General features: G+C 37.6%; 1 protein-coding gene and 2 pseudogenes across 11 annotated transcripts in view; all 3 read left to right on the top strand.

The window, feature by feature from the left end:
• LOC110066525 (caspase-3-like) overlaps positions 1 to 15,277 on the top strand; it is an 81,249-nt gene that overhangs the window by 46,142 nt on the left and 19,830 nt on the right. The window lies entirely within an intron of this gene.
• On the top strand, positions 6 to 15,087 carry LOC110066549 (uncharacterized; annotated as a pseudogene). Its single transcript, XR_016205893.1, has 5 exons — positions 6 to 2,844; positions 9,549 to 9,573; positions 10,231 to 10,363; positions 11,501 to 12,321; positions 14,454 to 15,087. The product of XR_016205893.1 is annotated as an uncharacterized LOC110066549 (transcript).
• LOC149114787 (uncharacterized) lies at positions 2,844 to 7,815 on the top strand (annotated as a pseudogene).

Here is a 15,277-nt window from a genome sequence, read left to right as displayed (position 1 = left end):
TAAGTTTAAAATTCAAAAAGTTCATAGACCACTGATCCAATTTAAGATATATTTACATAATTTTAAGAAATACACAACAACTTTAAGTTTAAAACAAGACATGTTTCGATCGTTCAACGATCATCTTCAGTTGTGAATTCGTTTACAAGTTCGGTGAATTAATACAAGCAATGGCGTATAAGTTAAAACGTGATGCAATTCAAAATTTCGAAAAAATTAACGTACAATTTTAAGAAGCGCGAGACATGGAATAACACTTGCGCGAGCACTACAATTAATACAAGCAAGAAAACAGTAAAAAAAAAATAGAAATAATTACAATGATTATAACACAAAATGTTACGAACAAAAACTATAAAATAAACCGGTACTAAATAAATGTATATACATGAAGAACAATATCAGAACGAGAGAGTTAAGTCAGCATGTTTCAGCTGCTTATTTAAGTGTAGGCTCCTTCACTGGAGAAACACAGAAAAGGCTACACAAACTCGTTCAGCATTGTTGTACAAACATTGAAATTAAGTTAGCTTTTTCTTTTTTTAAATTTGTTAGTATGTTTAATGCTAAGGAACCTGTCCCTCTCGATCTCCGTTCGCGCGTTGTCTACAAGTTTTCGTGTGCGGGATGTAATGCCTGTTACATCGGCGAGACTAGCCGACATCTCTCGATGGGCGTTCGTGAGCATCTGAGCAGGGACAGGAACTCACACGTATATCAGCATTTGCAGCAATCCCAGGCATGTTGGTGTTTAGCTAATAAGCAGTGCTTTTCCATCGTGGATTGTGCACCCAAGAAACTACAACTTATGTTGAAGGAAGCAATGCACATCAAATGGGAGAATCCAACTTTAAATAAGCAGCTGAAACATGCTGACTGAACTCTCTCGTTCTGATATTACTCTTTATGTATATACACTTATTTAGTACCGGTTTATTTTATATTTTTTGTTCATAACATTTGTGTTATAATCATTGTAATTAGTTCTAGTTTGTACAATTTTCTTCCTTGTATTAAGAAGTGTAGTGCTCGCGCAAGTGTTATTCCATGTCTCGCGCTTCTTAAAATTGTACGTTAATTTTTTCGAAATTTTAAATTGTATCACGTTTTAGTTATACGCCATTGCTTGTATTGATTCAACCGAACTCGTGCACGAATTCAAAACTGAAGATGATCATTGAACGATTGAAACATGTTTTTACAACAATTGCTGCTAATCTCGCAATCTGATTGGCTAATTTGCCGTTGTCGATAAGTGTCCATACCACACTGCTCGCGTCAATGTGTCGCGCAATGCCTTTTTCAGCTCGCGCTCTGAAAAAAACAAAAAAACATTTTCTTTGACGTTGATATTGTGGTAAAAGAAAATCGAAGTGTGGTTTAGCGTGGTCTCTACTCTTATCGACAACGATTACGCGTCATTACTCTTTTCCCAAACATTTTTTCTTATTGTTTCTGCATGTTGAGCGAGTTTGCAAAAGTTTTTGAAAGGAAAGTCTAACGCGTACAAGTAGCTCATTTGCACAATGCAGCGCGTGCACTTTCAAGTCCGAGTCGGTGTTTTCAATTGTAAACAAATATTGACAAAGATTTCTTTCGTTATCTTTGATATTATGGTAAAAAGCAAATCGAATGTGGTTTAGTGTGGTCTGTACTCTGTACGAGTACGCGTCGTCATAGTGGTCAAAATTTGTTGTGGACTCACGAGGCGCAGCCGAGTGAGTCCACAACATTTTGACCACTGTGATGACGCGTACGTCTGTTCAGTAATAGATCACAGATGACGTGAAAATGTGGTAAAAACAAAAAAGTGGCACACGAGGCAATAGCCGAGTAAGTCACTGATGTTCTTATCACATTTTGACGTCTTCTCTGATCTATTACTGAACAGACCCACGGCAACATGGAATCTATTTGTTTTATATAATAACGAAACAATTTACTACAGATAAAGCTTTTTTTATTTCAAAATCTTTCAACATAACTCGAAAGCCTGCCTTCACCCACTTTGGTGAACACGAAAAAGCCATCTGACGTAATCTATTGTCTATATAAAGTGAAGCAATCTCATTGGTTGCTATACGTAGCAAAGAATTGCGATTGGTCCTGGAAAATCACGCCACTGTCAAACTTGACTCGAGCGTCGCTTCTCGTGGAATGAAAACTTACAGCGAAAGCAGAATTGAACTGCGAAATCTACAAATCTTAAAGAAAATGCTGGATAAGTCAAGTCAGTTTTTGTCATCAGTGCAGCCCTGTGAGCCGAAAAGCTTGGACGTTGCCTTGAATATCGCAGGAGTTGAAAAAATACGCTCGGAAAACTAGCGGTTGCGGTCAACCTGGAGGCCATTCGATTCGAGTTTTTAATGAAAGGAGCGTTAGTGATGGTGGAAATTTGTGTCGTCTGTGGTTGGTGATTCTCAAATCAGTTTGAAATAGTGTCGGAGACACCTTTTAGCTGTGATACAGTTGGCCGTGAGCTGTAGTGAGCTATACTTTGCTCGCTGCTCTGCCCTGAAACGGACTGAAACATTCGCATCGGAAAGCAACGTTATGTGTTTATCGCCAACGAGCCAGCCGAACGAAGACGTGAGGCTGGCGAGGCGGCAGCATTATAGAGCCGTGCGAAAGTACTGTGTAGGCGGAAAAAAATATGGAGTGATCGAGAGACATGCTTGTAAGCTAAGATTTCTGAGATTCCAATGACGTAATGGAAAGAGGTCGATTGTCTTACAACGGACCAATCGTAGTGCGCAGAGATTGTGACGTCAAGCCCGCATGGTTGTGATCGTCGATGTTCAGCAGCTTTGGCATTCATTGAGCGGAGTTGTGATCAAGTTTGAGGTAAGAACAACGTAATTTTCACCTGCTTTTGTAAGTTTTATTTGTTTTTATTTCCAATTCTAAGTGAGTGTACTTTAGTTAAGTGCCATTGTGGTATATTTATCGAGCTAGCAAGCTCAACAATCGGCCAGCGAGGCAAAAGAGTACTCGGCCACCGCGCCAAACTCGGCCAGTGTGCCCAATTCGGCCAGCGTGCCAAATCTAGAAAACGCCAGCGGGCATAAAGCAATCAAAGAAATTGAGAGACCCCTTTAAACTGAATTCAATCAAAGCAAAGCTAAGACAAACGACAACTGTAGCAAACTATCGGCCAGTGAACCGCACGAGAGTAAACTCGACATCGGCCAGTGAGCCAACTTTGTCACCGCCAGCGAGCAAAAGCAATCTAAGCAACTGAGATTTAACTTAACTTAACTTAAGCTTACGTTAATCAAATTCAAAGCAAACCTAACGTTTAAGCGGCGAGCGTGCCTTGGAGAGCTAGCAAGCTACAATAAACAAAGTACTTTGTAAATCAACTGTCAGCTTGATCAATTCATTCCACTGTTGTCAAGCGTATCACGTGTGTTTTCGAATCATAGACTTTTTGCCCATTGGTGCAAACTAAAGTACAAGGTACACGTAGAGCAATATAACGCACAAAAGTTTGGAAAATGATGTGTCTCTTGTTTATGTTGTTACTCTTTCTCAATCTTACTGCCCACAATGATCTATGGGAAAATAAATTCAGAAGTTATCTATGGGTCGTGTAATCAAAGGGAAAATCTTGGTGCTGTTGAGGTCGTGCGAGAGCCTGTATGGTCACTGATCAGAGGTTGTCCATCACTTTCTGTAATGACTGCAGATGCTGTTTTTAGTGACATATTTACCATGCAAACATTTGGAGATTTAACAAATGATTTGAAATCATTAGTTCTTATTCAACAAAGTAATCAGACTTGTTGCACTCTATGTAACAATCAAATAGTGAAAACTACAAGCACCATTGTCTTGTATATTACTTGCCGAAATATTTTGCCCACTGAGTGTAAAAACTGTGTTTCAAAAGCTGCTCCGCCTAATAACAGACCACTATTTTGTGATTCATGTCAAAGGCATTCTGGTGATATTTCAGCTTTGCAACATTTGGTAACCACACCAAACTTTTTACCAATTGAATTATCATCAACTTCTTTTGGTCAAACTGGTCTACCAGCAATTATGGAAGTCTTAGGTAATTTTTACTTATTGAAAGCTGTTGTGCGCTGTGCAAGCCACCATTTCACCATTGCCATAAACAGTGGCTCTTATTGGTTGTATTATGATGATATGTGTACTGCAGTTCAACAATATGCTACATTTCAAGATGTTTTGGATGCTCATGCCAATGGATGGTATTTTGCTGCCTATGAAAGTTCCCTCATGCCATTTGTTGATGATAATATACATCAGATTCATGTACATTAATGCCAGAGCATTTTTTTTCCAAAATTAGGGGATAAAGAATGCCAAGCCTCTGATGATTTCAAGAAAGAAGTTCATATACCCAGAAAACGACAGAGACTAGAAATAAGTACTAACAGATTGATAGATGGAGAAAGAAAGCTTAACTTTAATGTAGTGAATGCATATGTGAAGAATTACAAAACTGCTAAAAAAGCTAAGGAGACAGAGAGTGAAAAACGTTCTAGACAAGAAAAATAAAAAGAATACATGAGGACGTAGAGAAGGAGAATAAAAGATAATGAGACAGAGGAGGAGAAACAAGCACGATTGAAAAAACAAAATGTGCAAATTAGGAAGTGCAGACAGAAAAGGCGAGACATTAAATTTGATGAAATTAAACCAGTAAGAAAATTTACAACCTGGCAAATAGTAGATAAACCACTGCATAATGTTGACAAAGAAACATATTTATCGCAATTTGACAGTATAAAGAAAGGACCAATTCATGTACAGAAATGAGCTATCAAAAACATGCAAGACTTTCATAATTCACTTAAATTCAAAATTTATATGTATGAAGTTTGCCATGAGGCATGGCCATTATCATCAAAAAGCAAAAAGAAATCTCCTTATATCTGCTCAAGATGTTCACGTGACAAGAATGGAGGGAAAAAAATTTTCATCTCAGAGTGGAATGACACCTTCACAAGTGCCAAATGAATTGCAAGGTTTAACACGGTTAGAGGAAATGTTAATAGCACGTGTTTTCCCAGTGATTTCTGTTTATACAAAACCAGGTGGACAAAAAGCATATAAAGGCCATTGTATTAACTTTCTCAAGATATCCAGGAGTTGGCAAATTCACTGCCAAAATACCCTACTGAGCTGCCAGTAATGGTTGTGTCAGTCAAAGGCAAGGATAATACTTATAAAGATCTCACTGTGAGACGTAGCCTGCGAACACAGACGTATTGTCGGCTGTCGCTTGTCTCCGCCGAAAATAACGTCTGCGAACCCGAGCCAAGAAACGATTTCTGTAACGTAGGAATTCTAAGCCAATCACAGTTTAGCTCAAAGAATCCCAGAACTACTGCGTTAGGTATTCGCCGCGAGGAGCACTCGAGTTTCTGTCTATCATGGAATCTGATTGGCCAAAGAGAAACAAAAGTCATTACGTTACAGAAATCGTTTCCTGGCTCGGGTTCGCAGACGTTATTTTCGGCGGAGACAAGCGACAACCGACAATACGTCTGCGTTCGCAGGCTATGTGAGACGTGGAAAGGTCATCTGGGCTCTGCACTGGTTAGTTCAACATAACCCTGTGTATACGGATATCACTATTGATTATGAGTTGTTGGCTTTGTTGCCTTCTGATGGCATTCCAACTGAGCTGCGTAAGATCGATTGTACTGAGAACAGTAAAGATGAAATTGATCCAGACAGAGGTCCTCTTGATGAAATACCCTTCAATGAAGACACAGAACTGAATAGCACAATTCTTAACCCTGTACAGCTTAAGCCACAGAAGCAGCTGATTACAGATGAGTTATTACAAAACCACAAAGTCAATTGGCCTCATAGGAATTCAAGTCCTCTGAATGAGTTTAAAATTGAATATTTAGCTACTATGGTATTTCCTACTTTGTTTCCAGATGGCGAAGGAGATCCTACTAACAGTGCTACAATGCGTGATGTGACCCTTGGAGATAAAATAAAACATTTGATTAAATTTGCTGAATATAATAATGGTAAATGGACATACAGGTTTGCAAATCACCCACGGTTTGCTTATTGGGCATTCAATATGATTCAAAGGCACATACTCCTTAGTCAGGGAAACATTTTTTTAAAGCAAAACACTGGCGGTGTTAAGTCAACAGATGCTTCAATCGAATACATATTCCACTTTAATGTCTAAGCTTATGCATTATGCTAAAAATGTTACTGGTAGCAATAGCTATTGGCACAAAGCTAAAGAAGATTTGCGGGCTACCATTGCTCAAGTAGGACCTCCCACAATTTTTTTCACTTTATCTTGTGCTGACTACCATTGGCCTGAATTTCATGAACTTTTTTGTGACCCTCACTCTGAACACATTAAACCAGCGATCAGGCAGCAAAATGTTCTTGAAAATCCACATATCTTAGATTGGTTTTTTACTGAGCGAACAGATCGTTTTGTCAAATTTTGATTAAAAGAGTCGTTAGGGACTTCTTGGCATTGGTACAGATATGAGTACGCAGTTCAGAGAGGGTCAATTCATTGCCATGGAATCACTAAATTGAATAATGATCCAGGACTTTGTGAACTGACTGAAATTGCATTACAACGTTTTTTTAGCATCAAAGTAACAAAGGAAATTTGAGCTGAGTCTGTTGTTTGTCAGTATGTTGACTTTATACTAACAACTTGGAATCCATGTTCTCCAGAAGAAGGGTGGTCCAAACAAGCCTGATTCTCATCCATGCCAAAAAAAAATTCCATGTCAAACACCCTATCTGTCCTTGAACGACAAACAAAAAGAAGAAGACTATGTGAATTTATTGAATTCTGTCGAGAGGCATACAATGTGCAGTACTAAGTATTGTCTAAGAGAAAGTAACAAAAATGACTTAAGCTGTAGATTCAAATTCCCTTTTGAAAACTGTGCCAAGACAAGAATAGATTTTGAAGCAATAAACACTAAATCAGGAAAAACAAAGTATAGGGCAACTATTTTTACTAAGCGAAATGATTCAAGATTAAACCGTCACCAACCACTGCAACTCCAAGGATAGAGAGCAAATTGCGATATTCAAATTATTGTAGATTATCAGGCATGTTTGGAATATCTTGTGAAGTACACATCAAAAGGAGAGAAAGCTTCTTCAGTTCTAAATAATGCATTCACCAACGTTATAAGTAAAATGTCAGATACAAGTGACAGTCATAACATTTTAAAGCAAATTATGATCAAAAGTGTAGGACAAAGAGACTATTCAATCCAAGAAGTTATGCATCATTTACTCTCACTCAGATGTGTAAGTGCAACTCATGAAGTGGTAAACGCATCTCTTGATGGTTCACGGAGAGTTCAGGTGTCGAGAAAGAACGATTTTTGTACCATCCCATCCGTGCTGGATATTTATGCCGAACGAGAAAAGTTTATTAAGATATTTCCAGACATACAAGCACTGGAATATAACTTTTTGCAATTTACCTCCACATTTGTAAGCAAAAACTCAAAACTCGAAAAGAGGAAGCGACTTGTTATAGTTAAAACGTATCCCAAATTTTCTTCAAATTCTAACAATCAGCATTATGGACTGTTCTGTAAATATCAGCTGCTAAAATATAAACCTTGGCAGCATGTACCAGACAGTGCTTAGGACAATCTTGAACAGTGCGATGAAACTTACAAAGCATGTTGGATGAATTTTTTGTGCAGTGATCGTGAGAAGAACAGTGTTCCTGACTGGGAATTAAAATTGAGTGCCTTAAAAGCAGCTATTAATCTAGAAAATGAAAATAAAGACACAGAAATTATTGAGGAAGAAAAGAAAGAATGGAAGTTTATGTCAGAACTGAATATACAGGAGTTGGGCACAAGTACTGAATATAATTCAGAGTTAGCTCCTGAAGGATATTGGCATAACGTTAGTGAACATTTTGAGGATGTTGATCTACTTTCTGTGACATCTTGGTTAAATACTCAAAAAAATTGAAATGAACCAATTTGGCAGATATCATCAAGAGTAATAGATATTTCGAGTTTTAGTAGCGATCAATTGTTGGCATACCATCATTTTAAATCACTTCAACAGCAGCAAAGAACTGCCATTGCATCTGCCTATTAAAGGAATTGTAGGTTCAGGAAAAAGCTATGTTATTGATGCTGTAAGAAATGCTCTTAAGAAAAAATGTCAAGTACTAGCATATACTGGAAAGGCCTCTTTTAATATCGATGGTGTAACACTGCATTCTTTTCTCAAACTACCGATTGGTTAAAAAAGACTCTTCGAATTGAAAGGAATAGCTTTGCAACAACTTCAGAATAGTTTACAAAACATTTAATATTTGATTATAGACGAATATTCATTTGTTGGCCAGAGCTTATTTGGGTGGATAGATTGTATATGCAGGCAAGCTACAGGTCTAGCCGATCCAGCTTTGGTGGTCATTCTATTATTCTGGTGGGTGATATAGCACAGTTATCTCCAGTTGGTGATAAACCACTTTTCCATTCTTTGCCGAAATCAGATAAGCAGATCCAGGGTCACCTCATATATCAAGAGTTCAAACAAGTTGTCACATTGTCAGTGAATCATAGAGTTGATGGCAAAAGTAATGACCAAGGCTGCTTTAGAGATCTTCTCATTAGAACACGTAATGGAAAATCCACTATAGCAGATTGGCAGAAATTATTGTCTAGAACCCCTGAAAATGTAACAAATATTGAAGAATTCCTAACATCATCTGTAAGGTTATCCTATTTAAAGTCAAAAGTTGCAGAAATGAACTTGATCAAATAAAAAAAATATGAACCAGCCAATAGCAACAATTAAAGCCCGTCACTCAGGTGGTGCTCAAACGCTAAGTTCTGATGAAATGGGAGGATTAGAACCTGTCATATATTTAGCTAAAGGTGCTAGAGTTATGCTCACTATGAACATCTGGACGAAAGTTGGTCTTTGCAATGGTGCACTAGGAACTGTATTAGATTTTGTTTATGCTAATGGCCAAACTCCTCCAGCTCTACCTATTTGTGTTCTTGTTCAGTTTGATGAAGACTATAGTGGACCTTGTCTAACTGCAAGTTTTCCAAGATGCGTTCCAATTTGTCCAATAACCCAGATTTCTCAAAACGTAGGTCAGAAATATGAAAGACAACAACTTCCTTTAAAGCTAGCATAGGCTATGACTATTCACAAGAACCAAAGTCTAACTGTTAAAAAAGCATCGGTAGATCCCGGTCCTTCAGAGAGTTCACCTGGTATGACATACGTTGCTCTTGGTAGAGTAAAAAAACTCAAAGATCTCATAATCAAGCCAATGACATTTGAAGGCTGCAAGCTCGCAAAAAATCATCATTTTTGAAATATAGATAGTTAGAAGAAAATAAACTTGATTCTTTATCTAAAAATACTTCTAAATATGGACATCTTGAGTAAGCTTGACTTAATCCAGTAAAACATGTTCTGCAAAAGCTAAAGCAAACATCCAAATTCAAATGATTGCGTTCCCCTTTGTTTCTTCGTTTGACGTTATGCATTTAATAAAACATTATTCTTTGTTGCAGATAATGGCAAGCAAGAGGAATTATTGTAAGTATTGCAATTTTATCTAATAAGTATTTATGCCTCTAAGTGGTCTACAATGGTGGACAAAATTCCTTGGGCCACTGGCGTCATTGCATGAATTATCTGTGTTTTAAAAACGGAGTTTGAAAAAGCACTGTTATCCTTTTCAAAATTCGTTTCTGCCCCCACCCCCGACCCCCCACCCCATCCAATGTTGAAACTCTGGAGAAATGTCCAACATTGTAGGTGGGGTGGGGGGAGGGGCTGAGCAAGTGTAGTTGAACTCACGAGTGACTGTTTGTTTGGCGCGTGTGAAAAAGCACCACAAGTGCAAATTTGTCCCAAGACTTTTGTCCATGATTGTAGGTCTAAACAGGGACAACTGGTGTCCCTGTTATTTTGTAGCAACCCAGCCCCTTGGCCCCTGACTACCCTATCCGCGATAGGTAAAGGCAATTTTGTTGTTGTTGCTTTTTTTTCTGTAATAATGAGTGCTTTTGCCGACTCCCTTATGACTCAAACCTTACCTGCAATGTGTGATTTTCTCAAAAAATATCCAAACCCCCAAAATTATTTATCATCATCATAATCATCATAATCATCATCATCATCATCATCATCAAAGCAATCGAACGTAATTCTCTCACTCATAATCTACCCATCTTTATTGTTTATTTACAGCAAACGAGCACGGGTTTGTTCACAACCTCAGTCCGATTAAGAAGTCCCTTAAGTCAAAGTATCAGTGGTACGGGTTTCCGCTTCAGACTTCACCCACTAAAGTGAAACGTTTGGTAGGCTTTAATCTTCATGTCCACGATTGTATCACCGCTAAATGTAATAACAACGCTAAATGTAATACCAACCGTAAATGTAATAAAAGTTAACTCTAAATGTAATACTAACCGCAAATGTAATAAAATCAACCCTAAATGTAATAACTTACCCCACCGTAAATGTAATACAATTTAACGCTAAATGTAATAAGCTGACCAACCGTAAATGTAATACAAGTTAACCTCAAATGTAATAACATAGTGTTAAAGCTCCCTTACGGTTACCGGGCATCACTTGAAGTCTCGGTGATTTTTGTGAACATTGCTAAGGTTCTGCATAGTTCCGGTCAAAGCTTAACTGGTAACTTCTGCAGATTTCTCAAGAAAATAGCCCTTCTGATGGTCGAGCATTTGCAAACATCATTTCCGAAATTCTTTGCAGCGGATCGCGCAATTACATAGCCCACTTTCGAAAATAGTGGAAGCCTGGGCGAGAGAAGGCGTACGCTCAGTTCTGGGATCGTTTGGGGGAGCACGAGGTTGAAAACAAATGTGCGAGCGCCGCCAAACGATCCCATAATTGATCCCTCACCCATACTCACTCCAGGTTTACACTTTTTTTGAAAGTGGGCTATTATTAGAAGTCCTTCTGGTTGTGTTCTAAAGATTTTGATGAGACGGTAGTATGATAAAACAGATAAGAATATACTGATGGTACAGTTGATATAATGACAACTTTATAGCAACGATTATCATTCATATATAATCACAACTTATTTGTAAATTAAATAAACATATTATAAAAACGTATTCATACCCGTATAGGTATTGTATGGGAGTAACCCCCCGGGGTAATCTGCCTAACGGTTTAGTTGGTAAAGGTGATTAACCGTGATTGGGTAATCTGATAATCTATTGAAGTGATATCATATCACTAATGATATTGATGCCACTTACGCCTTTGCCACCCTTAGTAACGTGTTATTACATTAAAGGTTAACTTGTATTACATTTGCGGTTGGTCAGCTTATTACATTTAGCGTTAAATTGTATTACATTTACGGTGGGATAAGTTATTACATTTAGGGTTGATTTTTATTACATTTGCAGATAGTATTACATTTAGAATTAATTTTTATTACATTTACGGTTGGTATTACATTTAGCGTTGATACACACGATTCCTTGATACATTTCGAGGAAACAAACAGCCCAGTACAGCTTAAGAACGTTGTTGTTAAAGAAAATAGCAAATGCATTTTCAACCAACAATCAGCCGTACATAAGGCAGGCTTATGTGTCATTTAGCTGCATCGACCAACCAAAGCTTGAAAGTGCGGCAGAATCAAGTGCTGTCATGTCAGTTACCGTGTCTGAAGTAAAGAATTTGCACCCAAACCAGAAAGTAAATATCAGTGGTTCCCTCACTATGGGAAAAGAAGATCTCAAGGCTGTTGTTCTCAGATCCACTGGGGCAACAGTCCATGTGAAGGAAGATTGTGTGTTAGAGGACAAAACTGGCTCGTCTATGATTCACATTTGGGAGCCACTTGTGCATACCTTAGCAACTGGTAACTCATACTCCTTCACCAACCTCACGGTGAGAAATTTCCAAGGATCTACCTATCTGAGTACATCACCAAGCACGACAGCAAACCCTACGACACAAACAGTTGAAACACTGACTGGACCAGGTATGCTTAAAAGTCCAGAAAAAGAAATAACCGCCACGGAGTTCAATTTGGTATCAAAGCTGAACATATTTTGTTCCTGCAAAGTATGCAAAAAAGGATTAAACGATGCGGAATCATTCACGTGCACCACACTGAAATGTGAGAATTGTGGTACACGACAGAGGTCGAAGGATACCAAACTTGAGGCTTCAGCAAAACTTTGCGTCACCGAGTCCGAGGGAAACACCAACCAAGATATCTGGATCCTGGTTTTCACAGAGCAACTAGAAGCCCTGCTGGCTGGATCTAATTTGTCCATAAGCGTCCCTGTCCATAACTATGGAACATAACTCGGCAAGGGTCGAAAATTCGATTTCGCTCATATTTTTATGGTAGATAGGCTAGGGCATGGCAAAAACTTTTGGGTAGTTTTTTTTGGCAAAATATCCTTTTATTTCAAAAAAAATATGCAAATTTCCAAATTCCGATAAAATCAACCTTTAACGCACCATTTTATTAAACAAGTTTGAGGGCCTCGCATTCAAAACCACATCATTCTTCCGTCTTTAAAACACTCAAATATTTTTGTGCAGTGCTTAAATGTGTACTGGGCTGATTTTAGGGAATGCTGCGGGTTTTTTTGGGTGCAAAGTAATTAAATTTCGAAGACATGTATTTCATTCACTTAAAAGTACTTCGTAAAAATAATAGCTGGTTTTCACATGACGTCAGTAAAATTCGAACTACAAAACTATTGATCTTCCTGAGATTTTACTTAAATAATGTATAGGAGCTGCTGAAAACTAATATTCATACAAATTTTCGCTCCGAATGGGTTCTTGGTTTTGTAATACACTACGTTTAAATTTCTAAACTTTTGCGTGACGCGGCATTTACATGACGGCCTAGAGAGCTGTCATGATAGTTAAAAAAGTGGCTTATTTAGGGGAACTTGGCTATCTCAACAGTTCATGTCTTAGAAAAAGTATTCTTTTTTAATGTTTTAGAGTTCCTCGAGGGATAAATTCACGCTTTTGTGGCAAAAGTCAGTGACAGATGTTTCTGTTGGTTTCCGCCCGCCATGTTGGTGCCCATACGGATGGGCACCAGCATGGCGTCTCCATACAAATCTCTATAAATTTGGGTAAAAAAATTTTCCGCATATCTCGCATAAGAAAAATTGTTGTGACCAGAATTTTGGCGAGAGTCTTTGCATATTTACCTTCTTTCATTTCCCAGATTCTGGACTTTATCTGTTGACCGGTTTTGATTTTTATTTTGATCTATTTTGAATTGCGTGACACTGAAAACCAGCAATTGATTTTCACCATGTGCGAAACCTTCAAATGGATTAATATAAATATAAAATACGATTATATAAATATACACATATTATTATATATATGAACAGTTAAACGATGAATAAATTGTTTCATTTATCCTGAGAGTGCTCTATACAAAATAGATCAAAATGTGCACCATATGCTGTGACAGCATTGCGTGACGAACAAATAATCCTGTAAGATTGTGCTGCGCCGATACGCTTATCAGCAACGGTCAGCAATCGATCAAACGTAATATTTTAGCCGTTTCTGACTTAGATGCAGTGGTGATCATATGCGCCGAAAGATGGTCACAGATTCATGGTATTCGACCAATAATAGGTTGACAGTAGGCGATGTACATCGGACGTTGTGTAAACAGAAGCAAACTTTACTGCTTTAGGTTCGACGAATGGTGAGAGAAACACGTCAAATCGGCTTTTTGGACCTGCCTTTTACAGCAAATAAGGTTAAAACATTTCCAAATTATCAGTTCTGTGTCTATTTTAGCTTAATATAGGTCAAGTCATTCGGCGCATGCTAAAATATACGTCTAATCCGTAATTTGAAATGTGACGACGGATGGTCAAATATTGCATTTTTAACGTACTTTGAAAAGCTCTCGCGTCGCTCACAATCATTTGCCCAAAGAAATTTTTACAGGAATCTGTAGAACATCCTTCTGCGATTCAACCACCAGAAGCTTAATCCATTTAAAGGTTTCGCACATGGTGGAAACTAGTTATACTCACGAAGTACTTTTAAGTGAATGAAATACATGTCTTCCAAATTTAATTATTTTGCACCCAAAGAGACAACGCAACATTCCCTAAAATCAACCCAGTACACATTTAAGCATTGCACAAAAATATTTGAGCGTTTTAAAGACGGAAGAATGATGTGGTTTTGCATGCGAGGCTCTTAAACTTGTTTAATAAAATGGTGCGTCAAAGGACGATTTTAACGGAATTTGGTAATTTGTATATTTCTTTGAAATAAAAGGACATTTTGCCAAAAAAAAAAACTACCCAGTAGTTTTTGTCATGCCTAGCCTATCTACCATAAAAATATGAGCGAAATCGAATTCTCGACCCTTGCCGCGAATTAAGAATTTGTCTGATTTTTACAGGCAGGCACTCTTAAAAGATGAAATCGACGACATCGAAGTATATCTGATGTCTCTAGAAGATGTTTGTTTGGTTTACAATGTCCAAACAACAAAAATAACAAAGGTCATTTCCTTTAAATGTCCAAAAGAAAAGTCTGATTAGCGGGCAAATGTAAGTCTGTACAAAACGGATTTCTTCATTTTCTGTGAACTGTGCAATACCCTTGTGCGAGTATTACAATGTACAATTTGATTGTTCGTTCTCAGAGGACGTTATATAATTGAAATTGTTCAATACCGTTAACGTCCGACTGGCCCAAGCATCCCAAAGCAAACAGTTTGTGCATGTCCTTTGCCAGCTGTTCGACTACAAAGGACGTTATATAATTGAAATATTTTGTTACTGTTTATCCTCATATGTTAGAGATTTGACTAATCTATACAACAAGCCTCGGAACGAAATGCATGTAAGTTTCTGTAAATCCTCAAACCAAGCTGTTTGTCATTGAAACGTAGACTTCTATTGTTCTTTGTCCGAGGACGTTAAATAATTGAAATTGTTACTGTTTATAGCTTAAATATATTGTTTGACACGAAAGACATGTAAGTTTGTGTAAATCTGACTTGCATAGTACCATATAAAAAGTTATTGTTGGGTTCATTTTTGTTCTGTATTCTTTTGTTGTTATATTATTCAATTTTCCGAATAATTTTCAAAAAGGGAAGAAAACGATGTCAGTTATCATTACAGCTGAAACCGTAGTATCACGATGATTTAAAACCAAGAATGTTATTTTCGTTTTGGCGATTCTGCGTTGTCAATCAAATAATTTACATCAGAATTTAAGA

Source organism: Orbicella faveolata, unplaced genomic scaffold (genome assembly GCF_042242905.1).
Source record: "Orbicella faveolata isolate gen_17 unplaced genomic scaffold, um_ofav_v1 contig_13, whole genome shotgun sequence".
Taxonomy (NCBI): Eukaryota; Metazoa; Cnidaria; class Anthozoa; order Scleractinia; family Merulinidae; genus Orbicella; species Orbicella faveolata.
The sequence above is the reverse complement of the archived record's forward strand: the minus strand, read 5'-3'. Positions and strand labels throughout refer to the sequence as shown.